At 43.1% G+C, this 14,120-nt stretch overlaps 1 long non-coding RNA gene across 1 annotated transcript in view; it reads right to left on the minus strand.

The window, feature by feature from the left end:
- Nucleotides 1–232: 232 nt before the first annotated feature.
- LOC146007153 (uncharacterized) overlaps nucleotides 233–14,120 on the minus strand; it is a 37,450-nt gene continuing 23,562 nt past the window's right edge. Inside the window, exon 3 of the long non-coding RNA XR_014444258.1 lies at nucleotides 233–950. This is a non-coding gene — a long non-coding RNA (uncharacterized LOC146007153). The remainder of the gene's footprint in view (nucleotides 951–14,120) is intronic.

Consider the following 14,120-nt stretch of genomic DNA (forward strand, 5'->3'; position numbering starts at 1 on the left):
ACGTCCTGGGTACTCGGGACACCGGAAAAAAGAGAAAAATCTCTTGATTACCGTAGGTATATACTTTTAAATAATTGCTCAAATAGCCACCACTCTGACTCACCTAGACTGGCTAGGAGAGGTTCACATCAAGGTATCTTTCAATGGGACATCAATAATATGGCACATATGGTAATGAACTCACCTAGGGTCAAGGCCCTATGTGCATCCAAAGGTTTCTTTGTGTGGATTGAAGAATACACCGGGATCAGAACTCGTTCAAAGTAAAAAAGTTCACGATTTATTGGTAAAACAGGAAACTCCAAGTACAACCATTCACAGCCACTTTCACAACCCTCACCCGGAATGGGGCTGGTCAGAGGCAAGTGGATCCTAAGTGTGTCACAAGGATAGGTGTCCTGGAGTCCTGAATAAAATCCTCTGCAAACACCAACGCGTTTCGAACCTGATTGGTCCTTCCTCAGGGTGTGGTATAATTAAAACATGATCCTGGGGGGGTTTATATACCCTAAAGCCTCCAGGACAACAATAAAACCCGGCAATTCCCTTATCCACATCCTCCATGCTAAACCTATTTCCAACATGCAATTTCCTACAGTAAGCCTAAATTACAATATAATACAGATCATAAAAACCAAAATAACAAATCACAGTATCGTTATTCACACTAAACGCCTTCTGACTAAAAACATAAGTTCTATGCATCCAGTCCAAATATTTGTTTGAACTCAGCGTCTCCGCTCATTGCGGTATCCGGCTTCCGGGAGCGTGCGTCACTTCCGCTCTATGCAACGCATCTGCGTGTCATCCAAGGTATTCGTCACTTCCGGTTGTCGTCTTCCGGAGTTAAAGTGACTGGAGCGCAGATATGGAACGCAAGCTTCCTGGTTTCCAGGGATATCGTGAGTGACTTCCGATAATGATAGAACGGAACCCTTTCGGCTAAATCCCTGTCACAGATGACAGATAGCAATGGTGGTACAGCCATCATATCCCCATAAAAAGACATGATAAAAAGGAAGAGTTAGATAAAATCCATCAAACGCGCACATATACAATATATTTATAGGAGAAAACATTTCAACTCAAAATCGGCGTTTAAGCCGCGGGGGACAAGGGTTTTTAAATTATAGATGAGACGCATTTCCATTTGGGATAATCTAACATCCCTGTCATCTTTTCTCCAATTGGAGTTTATTACCCTAATACCGCAAAATGCTCTTATCTGACTGGGGTCACTCCCATGATGTATCTTAAAATGTTGGGAAACATTATGAGTCTCCACCCCCTTTCTAATATTTCTCACATGTTCTGCGAGGCGTATTTTTAATGCCCTCGAAGTTTTTCCTATATACTGTTTGTTGCAAGAACAACACAATAAATAAATACAGTATTTTGAATCACATGTGATGAAGTCCTTAATAGTGAAGGTCTCTCCTGTTTGACTTGATTTATATTCTGTGATTTTGCTACTGTATTTACTGTATTTATTTATTGTGTTGTTCTTGCAACAAACAGTATATAGGAAAAACTTCGAGGGCTCGGTGGCTCGCTACGCTCGCCACAGGTTTATATCCAACTCCATGCCCACTTGGATAGTAGGGGTATGAAAAGGACCCTTTTTCCCATTGAATTCCATGTTAAAATGGACTCAGTCCATTTTAACATTGATTCCTATGGAAAAATCGGGTCATCGCATCGCATCGCATCCGATGGTCGCATGCGATGCGATGCGATGTCCCGATCCGACCCGATTTAAAAATCGGACGCCCGGATAACTCACAAGTACCGATTTTTCTCTTTTTTCCGGTGTCCCGAGTACCCAGGACGTTAGAGGACGAACAGAAAGAAAAATACTGAGAGTGATCCTGCGAGTTAGCGCTGTGGGGATCCACCTTTTTGTTGTATACTATATGCTTGTCTGGGTTTGGTAGCCCTATCTGGTGTGTTTCTCTAGCTGCTTGTTCCTTGTGAGCGCGGGTGGTCACCCATACCCCCTTTTTTCTGTTGTTCTTACTTGCCACATTGTACTATTCTTGATGTTCCTACGTGCATTTACTTATTTCCCACTGTTGTTCTTATCCTCATTTCACCCCCCTTGTCTTTCTATCCATCTCACTGAGTGTTGCTTAACATTTTTGGCATTTGTTTCTAGGTGCTCATGCATCGCTCCCACCTAACAGACGTCTCTAACCCAGCGCCGCTGTGTCCTAGCAACGGACGCTGTCCGGGGAACCCTGTGAGAGATCAGCTGTTTGGTCCTGATCACATGACCAACCAGGAAGCTCCGGGCTGAGAGTAGTGTGTGACGGGGAGAGCGCAGTGAGGTGGGTTCCGGTCCACGGCTATTTATGTAAGTGTTTTTTCAGTATTGTTTGTTCTTTCCTTGAAAACGGATTAAACTCCGAAACGTTGGATACTACTGCTGTAGTCTGACTGTGTTTATGCAAAGCCGAGTGCGTGCCACTGTTTCCCACATCTATATATATATATATATATATATATATATATATATATATATATATATATGTTTTCACTTGCAGGCTGGACTAAGCAAGACGAGTAAGCACAGACACACATAGCAGTGGAATTATTTCCTGATTGTGTACCTGTTAAAATTGGAAAATTGGTTCTGAAATACCATCTGATGTGGGAGTGACAGGTCATATTCAGAACATAGGGGACCAATTCAAGGCCACTTTTATGATAAAGGCTCTGTAATAGAGAAAATTTCTCCTTTTGACCAAATACAAGGTCAAAACTATATAAATCCACCAATAGAGGAATTCAAACCCACACCATTGGATAATTAAAGAACTCCCCAGCCTAAAAGAGGCACAAATACATTTAAGACAAAAAAAAACCTGATGAAGTTCCTAAACGGAACGAAACGAGTTGGTTGTTGATCAAAATAAAGGGAGAATTATTCCAGAAAATCAGAAGCTACAAAAGTTTCTCTATTGTATTCTATTTTATTATATATTAGAATGGACATTACATTTTGTACATAGGGTGCTAGAAGACACTATTGTGGGTTTTTGAAATTTCTTGGTTCCTGCTGGTAGGGAACCTTAGTGTCTGAACAGCGACCACTTGTTCATAGAAGCGCAATTCTAGAGATATTGTTGTGTATCTATCTATCTATCTATATATTGTAAGACAGTGGCAGGGAAAGTCATAGACGGCAGGTACCTTTCCCCTAGAATCCTGTCTTATGGCATATAGACTGCAGGCTGTTTCAATCTGTGTGGTAAGCTCCGGCTTACAAAGGGTGTTCTGTCCTGGGCTGGTAATCAGGAGAGCACCTGATTCTTTAAAAAGGAGTCAGCCCTCTCCATAGAGGTCTCTCTCTCTCCCTGGGTGTTGGAGGCAGTAAGCTGCTGCTAGAGAGAGACAAGGCTGTAAGTACTGCACTACTTGATCTATATCTGCTGTGTGTGTCCAGTGTCACATAGTGTGGCCCTGGTATAGAGAGGGACGTTTATTCTGTTTAGTTAGAGCTCAGACGAGCAGGTTTTATTTTCTGTTTTGCCTGAAGTGTAAAGGCTGTTTTTTAGTTTCTTGCTCTGAGTGCTGCAATAAACTCAGGCAAGCCCTGTTTTGGACCCAAGCCGTGATGTCACTGTCTAAGTCTGTGCCAAATCCTCACCTGTGCCTACCCGTTTGATGCTAAAACCCCACATATGGTGGAGAATGCGAGCAAGCATCTCACTTAAAGAGACATACATCGAACTATAGGACTTTTGCTACAGCAAGCTGGAAGTTGTTGCTAAAGGCAACCAGCCACAAGTGAGTGTCTGGAGTGTGCTGATACTTGTATGTCCTGGCTGAAGGCTGCTGTAACACTGCAACAGGAGACTGTTAAAATGGAGGACCTTTTAAAACACTTGGTGCAGGCAAATGAGCTGCAGCGGCAGGCCAACGCACATCAGCAAAAGGTGCATGAGGAGGCCATGCGTGCCCAGGCTGAAACCAATGTTTTGCTGCTTGAATCCAACAGACAAGCCTTAAAGGAACAGCAGCAAACTAATCTGCAATTATAAGAGCAAATACAGAATGTGGCTAAGAGTGTGGCGCAGAGTGTGCAAACACCCCAACCCTTGCTTCCAACCACACGGGCTGCAGTACAGAAGTCTCTGCAAAAGATGACTCTCACGGATGATGTAGAGGCCTATCTTGCAGTGTTTGAACGTGTAGCAGAGCGTGAACAGTTACCCGTGGATCAATGGGCAGGTGTGGTAGCACCTTTTCTAACTGGAGAACCACAAAAGGCGTATTTTGATCTGAGTGAGCAGGATGCTAAGGACTACGCGAAACTCAAGGGAGAGATCCTTGCTCGCTTAGGCGTAAACATGAGTGTGCGTGCCCGGAAGGTGCATAACTGGACTTTTTCTGAACAGTTACCTGCGCGGTCCCAAATGTATGACCTGGTCCACCTGGTAAGGAAGTGGCTACAGCCAGAGGAGTCTACACCAGCGCAGATCGTGGAGAGAGTCGTGCTGGACAAGTATCTTTGTTCCTTACCTCCAAAGGTTTAGCGCTGGGTCGGTCAGGGCGACCCTAATGATGCCGAGGGGCTTGTCAACTTGGTTGAGAGGTACAGAGCTACTGAAAATCTAATCCAAGAAGTGCCTCCTGGACATTCCACCCTCAAGAACAGCAAAGCGGCCGGATCATCTGGTAAGACTGTTCCGTTTACTAGAGGGGTGAATAATGTTGTAAAGGGAGGTGGCCTAGATGGGGAACAAACAGTGGAGAGGCGTTCCCAAGGGACAGTAGGGTCCAAACCTGGGTCGCAAAAAGACTGGGGCCGCATACAGTGTTGGCGTTGTCATGGACCTGGGCATATTGCTGCCAATTGCCCCCTTACTTCTGAGCCAATGGAGTGTGATACAGCCAGGCGAAGCTCTTTATATGCACGTTCTGTTTTCTCTGCTGAGACTGTGTCAGAAACTGGACAGCAAATATGTCATGTAAAGGTGGATGGTTATCCCGGGAGTGCTCTACTGGACTCTGGGAGTTTAGTTACTCTCATCCATGCCAGCTTGGTAGACCCTGGGACACTCACAGGACGTTACATAGGGGTCTTGTGCATACATGGGGACACCAAGGAGTATCCCACAGCTTTAGTCCAGCTAAAGAGTACTTGTGGAACTGTGTCCCATGAAGTGGGCGTGGTAGAGACCCTGATGCATAGTGTGATCCTGGGAAGAGACTTCCCATTGTTCTGGGACTTGTGGAAACAGAATGTACACTGCACTAGAAATGATGTTAATAATGAGAATGTGTGCCCTGTGATTAGTCCTGAGCCTTTTGATCAGGATACTGAGGTTCAAACGGTAGGGGTGACCACTATTGAATCTGACCGTTTTCCCCTAGCTGTTCTTGCAGGTGAAGCTGAGGAGCAGGAAGAAGCGTGTGACATGCCTGAGCTAGAGATGTCACGTGATAATTTTGGGACTGCTCAACTTAGAGATCCCACCTTATTAAGAGCTAGGGAAAATCCTAAAGTCATAAATGGTGAGCCCCAATACCCCAATGCTGACAAAGAGTTCCCATATATGGCCATTAACCAGGATCTACTGTATCGGGTAGATAAAATCCGTGGGGAGATAGTTGAGCAGCTGGCGGTGCCCCGGCCATACCGTAGAATGGTCTTAGACCTTGCTCACAAACACGCGATGGGAGGACACTTAGGTACTGAAAAGACCACACAACGCGTGTTGCAACGGTTTTACTGGCCCGGGGTTCACCGCGCAGTAGAAGACTACTGCAAGTCCTGCCCTGACTGTCAGCTGACGGCTCCCATGACACATTTTAGAAGTCCCCTGGTTCCGTTACCTAGTATTGAAGTGCCCTTTGACAGGATTGCAATGGACCTGGTCGGCCCTTTGGTAAAATCCTCAAGGGGATTTCAGTATATTCTCGTGGTGTTGGATTACGCCACTCGTTACCCTGAGGCTATTCCTTTGCGGAATACCTCTTCAAAGTCCATAGCAAAAGAGCTCTTCAACATGTTTACCCGTACCGGCATACCCAAAGAGATCCTTACCGATCAAGGAACCCCCTTCATGTCTAAAGTCACGAAAGAGTTGTGTAAACTATTGAAAATTAAGCATCTACGTACATCGGTGTATCACCCACAAACTGACGGTCTTGTTGAAAGGTTTAATAAAACATTAAAGGGGATGTTGAAGAGGGTAGTGAGCAAAGATGGGAAGGACTGGGACTGTCTTCTGCCTTATTTGATGTTTGCAGTCCGTGAGGTGCCCCAATCGTCCACAGGTTTTTCCCCTTTTGAGCTAGTATATGGCAGACATCCTCGTGGACTGCTTGATATAGCAAAGGAAACTTGGGAACAGGAGACTACACCCTACAAGAGTGTCATTGAGCATATTTCTCTTATGCAAGACAGAATTGCTGCGGTCATGCCTATAGTCAGGGAACACTTAGAGCAGTCCCAAGAAGCACAACGTCAAGTGTATAACAGGTCAGCCAGGGTAAGAAGCTTTAACCCAGGTGACCGCGTGTTGGTATTAGTGCCCACCGTAGAAAGCAAATTTCTTGCTAAGTGGCAAGGGCCTTATGAGATCATCGAAAAAGTGGGAAGTGTAAACTATAAAGTGTATCAACCAGGTAAACGGAAGCCAGAACAGTTGTACCATGTGAACTTAATTAAACCCTGGAAAGACAGAGAGACTCTGACAGCTGTAAGTGCCCCCTCTAGTGATAGCCCAGAGGTGCGGGTGTCAGAGACCCTGTCCAAATCCCAGAAGCAGGAAACTAAAGAGTTAGTACAAAGGAATTATGATGTGTTCTCAGAACTTCCAGGGCGCACCACAGCCATAAAACATGACATTGTCACCGAACCTGGAGGTCGGGTACGCTTAAAACCCTATAGAGTACCAGAAGCGCGTAGACAGGCCATATCTGGGGAGGTCCAGAAAATGTTAGACCTCGGGGTTATCGAGGAGTCTAAAAGTGAGTGGTCAAGCCCGATTGTGTTAATTCCAAAACCAGATGGCTCATTGCGCTTCTGTAATGACTTCCGGAAGCTGAACGAGGTATCAAAATTTGATGCCTACCCAATGCCAAGAGTTGATGAGTTAATTGAAAGACTTGGTCATGCTAGATATTTCTCTACCCTCGACTTAACTAAAGGTTACTGGCAAGTACCTCTTACCGATAGTGCCAAAGAGAAAACAGCGTTTGTCACCCCCGATGGTCTGTTTCAATATCTCTGTTTGCCTTTTGGGTTGCATGGGGCTCCAGCAACTTTTCAAAGGTTGATGGACATTGTTCTTAAACCCCATCGTCAGTATGCCTCGGCATATCTAGACGACATCATAATTTTTAGTGATGACTGGAAGAGTCATTTACCCAAAGTCCAGGCGGTGTTGAATTCCCTCAGAGAGGCGGGGTTGACAGCGAACCCAAAAAAGTGTACTTTAGGCCTCGAGGAGGCACGTTACCTGGGGTATGTTATCGGGAGAGGTATAATAAAGCCACAAATAAATAAAGTGGAGGCTATCCAAGACTGGCCTCGTCCTTCGACAAAAAAACAAGTCAGGGCTTTTTTGGGAATTCTGGGGTATTACCGTAGGTTCATTCCCCAGTTTGCAACCATGGCAGCGCCCCTAACCGATCTTACCAAAGGAGGTAAGGCAGTTATGGTCAGCTGGAACCCAGAGGCTGAAAGGGCATTCCAAGAATTAAAAGTGGCCCTTTGTAATCAACCAGTCCTGATCACTCCAGATTTTAAAAAAGAGTTTGTCGTACAGACTGATGCTTCTGATGTGGGACTAGGTGCTGTCCTCTCCCAAGAAGTTGGTGGAGAGGAACACCCGGTAACATATTTGAGCAGAAAGCTCACACCTGCGGAGAGAAACTACAGTATAGTCGAGCGGGAGTGCTTAGCAATCAAGTGGGCCCTTGAATCCCTAAAGTACTATCTCTTAGGACGCTCCTTTAGATTAATCACTGACCACTCCCCACTTACATGATGTACCAAGCCAAAGAGAGAAATGCAAGGGTCACGAGATGGTTTCTCAATTTGCAAAATTTCAAATTTACAGTGGAACACAGAGCAGGAAGGCTTCAGGGTAATGCCGATGCCCTATCCCGAACATACTGCCAGTTGGCAGACAGTGTCCGACCCCATAGGTTCGAACAGAGGGGGAGGGTATGTAAGACAGTGGCAGGGAAAGTCATAGACGGCAGGTACCTTTCCCCTAGAATCCTGTCTTATGGCATATAGACTGCAGGCTGTTTCAATCTGTGTGGTAAGCTCCGGCTTACAAAGGGTGTTCTGTCCTGGGCTGGTAATCAGGAGAGCACCTGATTCTTTAAAAAGGAGTCAGCCCTCTCCATAGAGGTCTCTCTCTCTCCCTGGGTGTTGGAGGCAGTAAGCTGCTGCTAGAGAGAGACAAGGCTGTAAGTACTGCACTACTTGATCTATATCTGCTGTGTGTGTCCAGTGTCACATAGTGTGGCCCTGGTATAGAGAGGGACGTTTATTCTGTTTAGTTAGAGCTCAGACGAGCAGGTTTTATTTTCTGTTTTGCCTGAAGTGTAAAGGCTGTTTTTTAGTTTCTTGCTCTGAGTGCTGCAATAAACTCAGGCAAGCCCTGTTTTGGACCCAAGCCGTGATGTCACTGTCTAAGTCTGTGCCAAATCCTCACCTGTGCCTACCCGTTTGATGCTAAAACCCCACAATATATATATATATATATATATATATATATATATATATATATATATATATAGGGTCAATGAATCAGGCGGCACTCACGGATTTGCAAAACGTGAACAAACTTATTTATTCATCCAACATGTTTCGGGCACTCGGCCCGTCCTCAGGGATGATTTGATCCCTGAGGACGGGCCGAGTGCCCGAAACATGTTGGATGAATAAATAAGTTTGTTCACGTTTTGCAAATCCGTGAGTGCCGCCTGATTCATTGACCCTATACAAGGACCAGCCAGTCCATGCTGGAAGGCACCGGGTCAGTATCGACTGCATCATCCACCTGGGAGTGCCGGCTTACGCAGCATATATATATATATATATATATATATATATATATATGAAAAAAGGTGGTTGTGGCCCCAAAATTGCGCTTAGATGAGCTGCACCTCTATAGTACCTTGCTGTTAATTGAGGTACAGGTTGGGTAAAGATATAAGAGAAGAATAGGGGTGCGCTAAAGATACCACTACAAGACTAAACATATGATAAGTCAATAAAATAGATAAAAACAAATAAACATTTATTAATGGTTTGTCCAGTAATGCAATTTCATTTCACTGTTTGAAGGTTTTCTTTATGTCACATATAGATCCGCGGCCCGACGCGTTTCGTCCCTTAGGACTTCATCAGGGGCGATGAACCAATCTATATAAGTGGTAGAGCATGCCGTTACATACACATAGTAAAGAAATTTTTGTAGATACATATAATAGACATACACATAGTAAAGAAATTTTTGTAGATACATATAATAGACATTACAAACAACATGTGCAAAATTATTTAAAAAATTACATTAGCAATTTCATACAAAAAACACACATATATAAATATGAAATAGGAAATATATATAAAAAATATATATGTAGAATATATATACACATATATGTCAGGAGGAGAAATATATATACACATATATGTCAGGAGGAGGACATAAACTGTCCAAAATGGAGACAAGATTTTTTGTTTACTCCCTATTCTAGGGGGAGATGGAGGAAAAAGAAGGCGAGATAGGTGGGAGGAGTAGTTTTGTTAGTAGAGTGGACATGATATAAATCCAAAAAACTTCCTACAAGTAGTGTTGGGTGGAGTTAAATCTCCTGAGGATTTAATGGCAAAGGGAGATTAACATAAGTAGAAGAAAAAGTGGTTTACATAACATACCGATATGGGTGAAAAAAGGAGAGAATAGATAATCTCTCTGGTTATGCTTCCTTATACAAATTTAATGTGTTCTTATGTCCGCTGAGATGGATTAATGCGACCTTTAAGGTAGATCAAGACTTTATGTCAAAAAATCATATAGAGCGGTTTTATATGTGAAAGCAAACATTTAGTGCATCATTTACATACCAATTCAGGTGTATGTATGGTCCTAGTGTCAGGGTTTGCTGACTAGATTTCAGGTATAACTTCAGTACGGTGTCTCTCCGTTCAGACGGAAATATAAAATGAACAGCCTCTAAAAATGAAATAGGGCTATTTAAGTCAAAAATATCCCAACTTTTACAGAGATGGATTCTTAATACATAATAATTTACATACCAGAATAAAAAGCAGAAATCTCTAAATCCAAGGGAGACGCTAGTTCAGAGACCAAGGTAGCTGTTTGTTCCCGGTCAATACATACAGTCTCTATGGTAAAGCCAGATGCCAAGATTATAGTAACAAGTAATACAAATTTGTGTCCCTAAGGTACACAGCATATATGGAGTCTACAGGGAGTGCAACCTTACCTACCTACCTGCAACCTTACCTAAATGTAACCAGTGATAGGAATCACAGGATCTCCAGGAGCCAGGAATCACAGGATCTCCAGGAGCCAGTGTGTTGGTGGCTCTGTGGATCTCCTTAATATACCCCTCTGTGGGTGACCTCACTTCCTGTGGTGTAGGAGTGGGCGTGAAAAACGTAATTAACAGAATAATCACCTTGTTAGGGCAAAAAAATAGGGAGACTATGTGCCTTTAATTTAATTTGCACATACTCTAATAACATCAGAGGTACATTAGCACATACCCTACGGAGTTATATCCAATACATTTAATTTATATATATATTAGTATTTATTTATTGATTTCTTATATTTTATTATTTATTTATTTTTTATTATTTTTTACTTTATTTTTATTTTTATTATTATTATTTATTTTTATATTTATTTTTATTTTCATTTATTTGCATTTATATTTACTCCATCATTTTTTTATTCCCACTTTTTATTTATTTATTATTTATTATCTATTATTTTTTATTCCCATTTTTTATTCTCATTTTTTATTCCCATTTTTTATTCCCACTTTCCATTACTATTTAGGGCAACCACTATATCACCTGTGCACACATTAGACCCAAAGCTCAATAGCGCTATCTCAATGCTGAATAGTGCTATTGAACATATATATAGTGCTAATAACACACACTTCCGCATATGGGGACCGGAAGTGGTCACTGAAACGCAAGGTGACACACAACGGCGTCCCAGCACTTTTCAACGTACACCTTATATAGCGCATTATTTATTCTTCATTCAATAGTGCCAGTTCACTTGTTACACTTATACACCTTTATTATATTGCGCTATTAACATACACTTCCACATACGGGGACCGGAAGTGGTCACTGAAACGCAAGGTGACTCACACCGGTATTCCGGCACTCTGTAACGCACATCAAATACAGCGCATTACTTATTCGTCATAGAATAGCGCTAGTTCACCTGTTGTACACCATTAAGACATTATTATATCTCTTCTTTTGATATACTTCCGTGTACGGTGACCGGAAGTCGTCATTGAAACATAGGTCAGCACACACCAGTTTCCCGAGGATCATGTTTTATGTTACACCTGAAACCGGATGTAGTCACTGAGACGCACGGTGGAACGCACCGGCGTCCCGGAAGTACCACGAAGGTACTATACTTTTTTCAGTATATTTTCTTTTATAGGGCACACACAAATATCTTTTATGCCCACATATGCATAGCACATTTATAGGCACATAGTCTCCCTATTTTTTTGCCGGTACTTGTTTCCTATCTGGGCGCCCAGGTTTTCTACGTACGGCACCGTAATGAAATCGGATCGCATCGCATCGTACACATACACGATATTGAACGATGCGATGCGATGCGATCCGATTCGATTTCCCATAGGAAACAATGTGAAATGGCTCAATTTAGCCAAATTATCATAGGAACAATAGTAAATGGGCCAAAAACACCCCTGAACATTGAAATGTCCCCCCAAAAGTAGTTGACGCCACCCCGCCATCAACGTGAACGTCGGTACGCGTCCTCCGACCTTTTCATGCCCTACTATCCACTAGGGCGTGGAGTGAGAATAGAATAGTGTGGCGAGCGCAGCGAGCCACCGAGCCCGAAGCGTGGCGAGCGCAGCGAGCCCCGCGAGGGGACGCGGATACCTTCACAGTTATACGCGTCCCCTCGCTGGCTTCCCAGGTGTCCATGGCGACGCGGACACCTGGGAAGCCCGCGAAGGGACGCGTTTACCTGTGAAGGTATCCGCGTCCCCTCGCGGGGCTCGCTGCGCTCGCCACGCTTCGGGCTCGGTGGCTCGCTGCGCTCGCCACACTATTCTATTCTCACTCCACGCCCTAGTGGATAGTAGGGCATGAAAAGGTCGGAGGACGCGTACCGCCGCCCCTCGCGGGCTCGCTGCGCTCGCCACGCTTCGGGTTCACGTTGATGGCGGGGTGGCGTCAACTACTTTTGGGGGGACATTCCACTGCTCTGTGGGTTTTTTTGGGGTTTCTGGCCCATTTACCATTCTTCCCTATGCTGATTTGGGTAAATTGATCCATTTAACATTGTTTCCTATGGGAAATCGAATCGGATCGCATCGCATCGTTCAATATCGTGTATGTGTACGATGCGATGCGATCAGATTTCTCTACGGAGAATAGCATGGTGCGCAATTAACTTAGCGGGCGCCCAGATAGGAAACAAGTACCTTTTTGCCCTCCAAAGGTGATTATTCTGTTAATTACGTTTTTCACGCCCACTCCTACACCACAGGAAGTGAGGTCACCCACAGAGGGGTATATTAAGGAGATCCACAGAGCCACCAACACACTGGCTCCTGGAGATCCTGTGATTCCTGGCTCCTGGAGATCCTGTGATTCCTGGCTCCTGGAGATCCTGTGATTCCTATCACTGGTTACATTTAGGTAAGGTTGCACTCCCTGTAGACTCCATATATGCTGTCACTGTGTACCTTAGGGACACAAATTTGTATTACTTGTTACTATAATCTTGGCATCTGGCTTTACCATAGAGACTGTATGTATTGACCGGGAACAAACAGCTACCTTGGTCTCTGAACTAGCGTCTCCCTTGGATTTAGAGATTTCTGCTTTTTATTCTGGTATGTAAATTATTATGTATTAAGAATCCATCTCTGTAAAAGTTGGGATATTTTTGACTTAAATAGCCCTAATTCATTTTTAGAGGCTGTTCATTTTATATTTCCGTCTGAACGGAGAGACACCGTACTGAAGTTATACCTGAAATCTAGTCAGCAAACCCTGACACTAGGACCATACATACACCTGAATTGGTATGTAAATGATGCACTAAATGTTTGCTTTCACATATAAAACCGCTCTATATGATTTTTTGACATAAAGTCTTGATCTACCTTAAAGGTCGCATTAATCCATCTCAGCGGACATAAGAACACATTAAATTTGTATAAGGAAGCATAACCAGAGAGATTATCTATTCTCTCCTTTTTTCACCCATATCGGTATGTTATGTAAACCACTTTTTCTTCTACTTATGTTAATCTCTCTTTGCCATTAAATCCTCAGGAGATTTAACTCCACCCAACACTACTTGTAGGAAGTTTTTTGGACTTATATCATGTCCACTCTACTAACAAAACTACTCCTCCCACCTATCTCGCCTTCTTTTTCCTCCATCTCCCCCTCGAATAGGGAGTAAACAAAAAAATCATGTCTCCATTTTGGACAGTTTATGTCCTCCTCCTGACATATATGTGTATATATATTCCTCCTCCTGACATATATGTGTATATATATTCTACATATATATTTTTTATATATATTTCCTATTTCATATTTATATATGTGTGTGTTTTTTTATGAAATTGCTAATGTAATTTTTTTTAATAATTTTGCACATGTTGTTTGTAATGTCTATTATATGTATCTACAAAAATTTCTTTACTATGTGTATGTCTATTATATGTATCTACAAAAATTTCTTTACTATGTGTATGTAACGGCATGCTCTACCACTTATATAGATTGGTTCATCTCCCCTGATGAAGTCCTAAGGGACGAAACGCGTCGGGCCGCGGACCGATATGTGACATAAAGAAAACCT

This window comes from Crinia signifera, chromosome 1 (assembly GCF_055691185.1).
Source record: "Crinia signifera chromosome 1, ASM5569118v1, whole genome shotgun sequence".
Taxonomy (NCBI): domain Eukaryota; kingdom Metazoa; phylum Chordata; class Amphibia; order Anura; family Myobatrachidae; genus Crinia; species Crinia signifera.